Source organism: Somniosus microcephalus, chromosome 4 (genome assembly GCF_052327205.1).
Source record: "Somniosus microcephalus isolate GS21.2 chromosome 4, FLI_Smic_1.0, whole genome shotgun sequence".
In the NCBI taxonomy this organism is placed as follows: Eukaryota; Metazoa; Chordata; class Chondrichthyes; order Squaliformes; family Somniosidae; genus Somniosus; species Somniosus microcephalus.
This window is the reverse complement of record NC_140990.1, coordinates 84,947,982-84,955,585: the sequence shown is the minus strand read 5'-3', so window position 1 is coordinate 84,955,585 and position 7,604 is coordinate 84,947,982.

The following is a 7,604-nucleotide window of genomic DNA, read 5'->3' as shown; positions in this document are numbered from 1 at the left end:
ATAAGATCATGGCTGATCTGATCCTAACCGCCAATCCACTATCACAGAACCATCTCCTGAATCTAACAGAATTAGACACACGAAATAGGAGCAGGATCAGGCTACATGGCCCCTGGGCCCGCTCCGCTACCCACAGGGCCATGTCCGATCCGAACCTAGACTCATGTCCAAATTCCTGCCCGCTCCCTGTAACCCTTAATTCCCTTTACTTCTAGGAAACTGTCTATTTCTGTTTTAAATTTATGTAATGATGTAGCTTCGACAGCTTTTTGGGGCAGCATATTCCATGGACCTACCACCCTCTGAGTGAAGTAGTTCCTCCTCATCTCAGTTTTGAAAGAGCAGCCCCTTACTCTAAGACTATGCCCCCTAGTTCTAGTTTCACCCATCATCGGGAACATCTTCCCTGCATCCACCCGATCCAAACCCTTCACAATCTTATATGTTTCAATAAGATCGCCTCTCATTCTTCTGAACTCCAATGAGTAGAGTCCCAATCTACTCAACCTCTCCTCATATGTCCATCCCCTCAGCCCTGGGATTAACCGAGTGAACCTTCTTTGTACTGACTCGAGAGCAAGTATGTCCTTTCTTAAGTATGGACACCAAAACTGTACACAGTATTCCAGGTGCGGTCTCACCAATACCTTGTACAACTGAAGCAATACCTCCCTATTTTTATATTCTATCCCCCTAGCAATGAAAGCCAACATTCCATTGGCCTTCTTAATCACTTGCTGCACCTGCATACTAACCTTTTGAGTTTCGTGCACCAGGACCCCCAGATCCCTTTGTACTTCAGTACTTTCCAGTTTCTTGCCATTAAGATAATAACTTGCTCTACGATTTTTCCTGCCAAAGTGCATAACCTCACACTTTCCAGTATTGTATTCCATCTGCCAAATCTCTGCCCACTTACTTAGCCTGTCGATGTCCCCTTGCAGGTTTTTTATGTCCTCCTCACTCACTACTTTCCCTCCCATCTTAGTATCATCTGCAAACTTTGATATGTTACACTCGGTCCCCTCCTCCAAATCGTTAATATAGATTGTAAAGAGTTGGGGACCCAGCACTGACCCCTGCGGAACACCACTAGTTACTGATTGCCAGTCTGAGAATGAACCATTTATCCCAACTCTCTGCCTTCTGTTAGATAGCCAATCCTCTATCCATGCCAGAATATTACCCCCAATCCCGTGATTTTTTATCTTAAGCAATAATCTTTTGTGTGGCACCTTGTCAAATGCCTTTTGGAAGTCTAAATACACTACGTCCACTGGTTCCCCTTTATCCACCCTATATGTTACTTCCTCAAAGAACTCCAGCAAATTTGTCAAACATGACTTCCCCTTCATAAAACCATGCTGACTTTGTCCTATTAAATTATGATTATCCAAATGTCCTGTTACTGTCTCCTTAATAATGGACTCCAAAATTTTACCTACCACAGATGTTAGGCTAACCGGTCTATAGTTTCCAGCCTTTTGTCGACTGCCCTTTTTAAATATTAGCAGTTTTCCAGTCTGCCGGGACCTTTGCCCAGTCCAGGGAGTTTTGGAAAATTATTACCAATGCATCCACAATCCCTGCCGCCACTTCCCTCAAGACCCTAGGATGTAAGCCATCAGGTCCAGGTGATTTAGCCGCCTTGAGTCCCATTATTTTACCGAGTACCACTTCCTTAGTGATTTTGATCGTGTTTAGCTCCTCCCCCCCTTTAGCCCCCTGTTTGTCCAGTGTTGGGATATTTTTAGTGTCTTCTACTGTAAAGACTGATGTAAAATATTCATTCAGTGTTTTTGCCATCTCCATATTTCCTACCATTAATTTCCCGGTCTCATCCTCTAAGGGACCAACATTTACTTTAGCCACCCTTTTTCTTTTTATATAACTATAAAAACTCTTACTATCTGTTTTTATATTTTTTGCTAATTTACTTTCATAATCTATCTTCCCTTTCTTAATCAATCTTTATGTTATTTTTTGCTGTCTTTTAAAGTTTTCCCAATCCTCTATCCTCCCACTAGATTTGGCTACCTTATATGCCCTTGTTTTTAGTCGAATACTATCCTTAATTTCTTTACTTAGCCATGGATGGCTGTCTTTTCTTTTACACCCTTTTCTTCTCAGTGGAATATATTTTTTTTGGAAGTTGTAAAATAACTCCTTAAATGTACACCACTGATCATGTATCGTCTTACCCTTTAATCTATTTTCCCAATCCACTCTACTCAATTCCGCTCTCATACCTTCATAGTCTCCTTTATTCAAGCTTAGCACGCTTGTTTGAGATCCAACCTTCTCACCCTCTAATTGAATATGGAATTCAACCATGTTATGGTCACTCATTCCAAGGGGATCCTTTACTAGGACATTTTTAATTAATCCCATCTCGTTACACAGGACCAGATCTAAGGTTGCTTGCCCCCTGGTCGGTTCAGTTACATACTGCTCAAGAAACCCATCCCTAATACACTCAATGAACTCATCCTCAAGGCTGCCCTGCCCAATTTGATTTGTCCAATTAATATGATAGTTAAAATCCCCCATTATTATAGATGTTCCCTTATTACAAGCCTCAGCTATTTCCTGAATGATACTCCTTCCAACAGAGTTGCCACTGTTCGGAGGCCTATAGACTACGCCCACTAGTGTTTTTTTCCCCTTATTATTCCTTACCTCCACCCAAACTGTTTCATTATCCTGATCTTTTGACCCAATATCATTTCTCTGTATTACAGTGATTCCTTCCTTTATTAACAGAGCCACCTCACCTCCCCTTCCTTCCTGCCTGTCCTTCCTGATCGTTAAATAACCTGGTATGTTTAATTCCCAGGCATTGTCACCCTGCAGCCATGTTTCTGTAATGGCCACAAGATCATACCCATATGTAGTTATTTGTGCCATTAACTCGTCTATTTTGTTACGAATGCTACGTGCATTCAGATAGAGAACTTTCAAAGATGTTTTGTGACACTTAGTTCCTGCTTTTGCCCTTTTTATTACTTTACCTTTTACTCCATACCTTCTGCCCCTTCCTGACACGCTCTGGTTTTTAATTTCCCCACTGCTACCTAAGTCTATGACCTTCTCTGTTGTCATTTTTATTATTTGCTCTCTAGGAACCTCCCCCCCACTAGTTAGTTTAAAGCCCTCTCTACAGCCCTAGTTATATGATCCGCCAGGACTCTAGTCCCAGCACTGGCCAAGTGAAGCCCGTCCCAACGGAACAGCTCCCTCCTGCCCCAGTACTGGTGCCAGTGTCCCAGGAAGCAAAACCCATTTCTCCCACACCAGTCTTTGAGCCACGCATTTAACTCTAATTTTATTTGTCCTAGCCAAATTCACTCGTGGCTCAAGTAATAATCCAGAGATTATTACCCTTGTGGTTCTGCTTTTTAATTTGGCCCCTAGCTGCTCAAACTCCCTCAGCAGAACCTCCTTCCTTGTCCTATCTATGTCGTTGGTACCAACATGGACCACGACAACTGGATCCTCCCCCTCCCACTCCAAGTTTCTCTCCAGTCCAGAGGAGATGTCCTTAACCCTGGCACTGGGCAGGCAACACAGCCTTCGGGACTCTTGCTCTCGGCTGCAAAGAACTCTATCTATCCCCCTAATGATACTATCCCCTACCACTACAACATTTCTTTCAACTCCCCCCACTTGAATGGCCCCCTGCTCCACGGTGCTGTGGCCAGGTTGCTCATCCTCCCTGCAGTCCCTGCTCCTGTCCTCACAGGGAGTAAGGGCCTCGAACCTGTTGGACAAGTGCAAGGGCTGCGGCTCCTCCAACACTACCTCCTGGATCCCCGTACCTGCCTCACTTCTAGTCACACCATCCTGACCCTGGTCACGGACTACATCTGAATTAATTAATCTAATTGGTGTGACTACCTCGTGATACACAGAGTCCAGGTAACTCTCCCCCTCCCTGATGTGTCTCAGTGTTTGAAGCTCGGACTCCAGCTCTTCAACACGGAGCCGGAGTTCCTCGAGCAGCCAACACTTACTGCAAATGTGATCACTGTGAGCATCAATGGTGTTCACCAGCTCCCACATATTGCAGTAGCAACACATCACCTGATCTCCCATTCTATGTAATTAATTAAATTTATTAATATTATTCTTAAATACCCTCTGCCCCGATTCTAGATGGTGAATATCACACCTTAGAACTATAAACCAAAGAGATTTAAGCTTAAAAGGGAGAAATACTTGCCAACCAATCACTTACCCGCTTTCTGGTGACGTCACACTTGGATTACTTTTTACCTCTCTCCTTCCCTCTGAGTTCCCAGACTGGAGATTGGTAAACCTTACCTGGTCTCTGGGACTTTTATAGCCCCGCTCTGGCGCTCGAGATTCCCACCGACGCTGTGAGGCCTTACCTGGTCTCTGGGGACTTTTATACCCCGCTCTGCCGCTCGAGATTCCCGCCGACACTGTGAGGCCTTACCTGGTCTCTGGGGCCTTTTATAGCCCCGCTCTGGCGCTCGAGATTCCCGCCGACGCTGTGAGGCCTTACCTGGTCTCTGGGGCCTTTTATAGCCCCGCTCTGGCGCTCGAGATTCCCGCCGACGCTGTGAGGCCTTACCTGGTCTCTGGGGACTTTTATAGCCCCGCTCTGCCGCTCAGGATTCCCGCCGACGCTGTGAGGCCTTACCTGGTCTCTGGGGACTTTTATAGCCCCGCTCTGCCGCTCAGGTTTCCCGCCGATGCTGTGAGATCTTACCTGGTCTCTGGGGACTTTTATACCCCGCTCTGCCGCTCGAGATTCCCGCCGACGCTGTGAGGCCTTACCTGGTCTCTGGGGACTTTTATAGCCCCGCTCTGCCGCTCAGGATTCCCGCCGATGCTGTGAGGCCTTACCTGGTCTCTGGGGCCTTTTATAGCCCCGCTCTGGCGCTCGAGATTCCCGCCGACGCTGTGAGGCCTTACCTGGTCTCTGGGGACTTTTATAGCCCCGCTCTGCCGCTCAGGATTCCCGCCGACGCTGTGAGGCCTTACCTGGTCTCTGGGGACTTTTATAGCCCCGCTCTGCCGCTCAGGTTTCCCGCCGATGCTGTGAGATCTTACCTGGTCTCTGGGGACTTTTATACCCCGCTCTGCCGCTCGAGATTCCCGCCGACGCTGTGAGGCCTTACCTGGTCTCTGGGGACTTTTATAGCCCCGCTCTGCCGCTCAGGATTCCCGCCGACGCTGTGAGGCCTTACCTGGTCTCTGGGGACTTTTATAGCCCCGCTCTGCCGCTCAGGTTTCCCGCCGATGCTGTGAGATCTTACCTGGTCTCTGGGGACTTTTATACCCCGCTCTGCCGCTCGAGATTCCCGCCGACGCTGTGAGGCCTTACCTGGTCTCTGGGGACTTTTATAGCCCCGCTCTGCCGCTCAGGATTCCCGCCGACGCTGTGAGGCCTTACCTGGTCTCTGGGGACTTTTATAGCCCCGCTCTGCCGCTCAGGTTTCCCGCCGATGCTGTGAGATCTTACCTGGTCTCTGGGGACTTTTATACCCCGCTCTGCCGCTCGAGATTCCCGCCGATGCTGTGAGATCTTACCTGGTCTCTGGGGACTTTTATAGCCCCGCTCTGCCGCTCAGGTTTCCCGCCGATGCTGTGAGATCTTACCTGGTCTCTGGGGACTTTTATAGCCCCGCTCTGCCGCTCAGGTTTCCCGCCGACACTTGCTCCGGCGAGTACTGCAGGACTCCCCCCGAATGGTCCAGACAGCGGAAACGCTGTTTGAGCACACCAAGAGAGTGTGCTCTACAATGTTCCTGGTCACCTGATGGCTGCTGTTGTACAGCTCTTCTGCTGGGGTGGCGGCCAAACGGAGTGGTGTCATGAGCCATGGGCAGAGAGGATAGCCCTTGTCCCCAAGAAGCCAGCCTCGTGGGCGAGCCGGCCCCTCAAAAAGGTCACAAACTGAGGTCTGCCACAGGATGAAGGCATCGTGGCTGCTCCCTGGGAATTGGGCGCTGACTGCCATGATCATTTGGCGGTGGTCACAGACCAGCTGCACATTGAGGGAGTGGAACCCCTTGCGGTTGCGGAAGTCCTCAGGATTGAGTAATGGCGCCCGCAAAGCCACGTGTGTGCAATCAATCGCCCCCTGCACCATGGGGAAGTCCGCAATAGCAGCGAAGCCCTGCGCGCGCTCCGCCTGTTTCTCCAGGCTCAGAGGGAAGGTGATGAATTGACGCCTTTGTCTGTAAAGGCCAGCTGTAACTTGCCGGATGCAACAATGGACTGCAAACTGAGAGATATTCGCAATGTCCCCAGTGGCTGACTGAAAGGATCCGGTGGCATAGAAATTGAGGGCAACAGTCACTTTAACGGACACCGACAGAGAGGTCCTGCACCGTAGACGCGGCTGCAGATCCTGAGCAAGCAGGTGGCACAGCTCAGTTACAACCTCCTTCCCGAATCGGTGCCTTCGCACACACTGCTCCTCCGACATTGCAAGGTATGACACCTGCTGCCTGAATACCCTCGCAGCATACCCTCGGATTGGCCGACCTCCATTGCCCCTCCTCCTTCTGGCCAATCCCGGCCCTCTCTCCCGCCGTCTCTCTGCCCCTTCACAGTGTCTGGTCATGAGGACGTTGCCATCCAAAGCAGCTCCCATTTCGATGCCAGTCGGTCAAAATGCTGTTAGGTGTAGCGCTCCAACTGCTCTGGACAGGTTTGAAGGTCCCAAGTATTCTAAGGCTAAATTCCAAAAAATCTGCTCCACAGTAGCTCACCAACTCTCTCCAGCAACGATCACAATGAACAGGCCAAGTGGCTGCAGCTTTTACACTAGAGCTGTCCCCTTTAAATAGCGCCCCCCGACTATGAGAAGGGCCTGGTAATGTTCCCTCGAACTGTCACTAACAGCACTAGGCGCAAAGGTTCCGGGCGCCACCGAATATCCGGTCCGGGGCGCCAAAAAGGCGTTGCACACTGAAATGACGTCATGATCTGCCTGCGCCCACGGGCACGCGCAAAGATTTAGCACCAGCGCTAAAAGGACACTCAATATGGGAGGTGGCGCTATATTCACGGCGCCCGCCCGAAAATTGGGTAACGCCCCAATTCTCGGGCTCTTTAGGCGCTAATCGCTGGCGCTACCAACCGAATTTCTAGGCCCTTGTAGTGTAATGGCACCTCTATTATTTCTTAACTCTAGCCATATAGATTCTGTCCTTGACCCCTCCAGGACATCCTCCCTCTCCAGCACTGTATAAGGGGTAGGCCATTTAGGACAGAGATGAGGAGGAATTTCTTCACCCAGAGAGTGGTGAACCTGTGGAATTCTCTACCAAAGAAGGCAGTGGAGGCCAGTTCATTAAATATATTCAAGAAGGAGTTGGATATATTTCTTAAGGTTAGGGGGAATCAAGGGATATGGGGAGAAGGCAGGAACAGGGTACTGAGTTTGGACGATCAGCCATGATCTCATTAAATGGCAGAGCAGGCTCGAGGGGCCGAATGGCCTACTCCTGCTCCTATCTTCTATGTTTCTATGTAACATTCTCCTTGACCAATACTGCCACACCACCTCTGACCTTTCCTTCTCCATCTTTCCTGAACACTATATAACCAGGAATATTTAATACCCA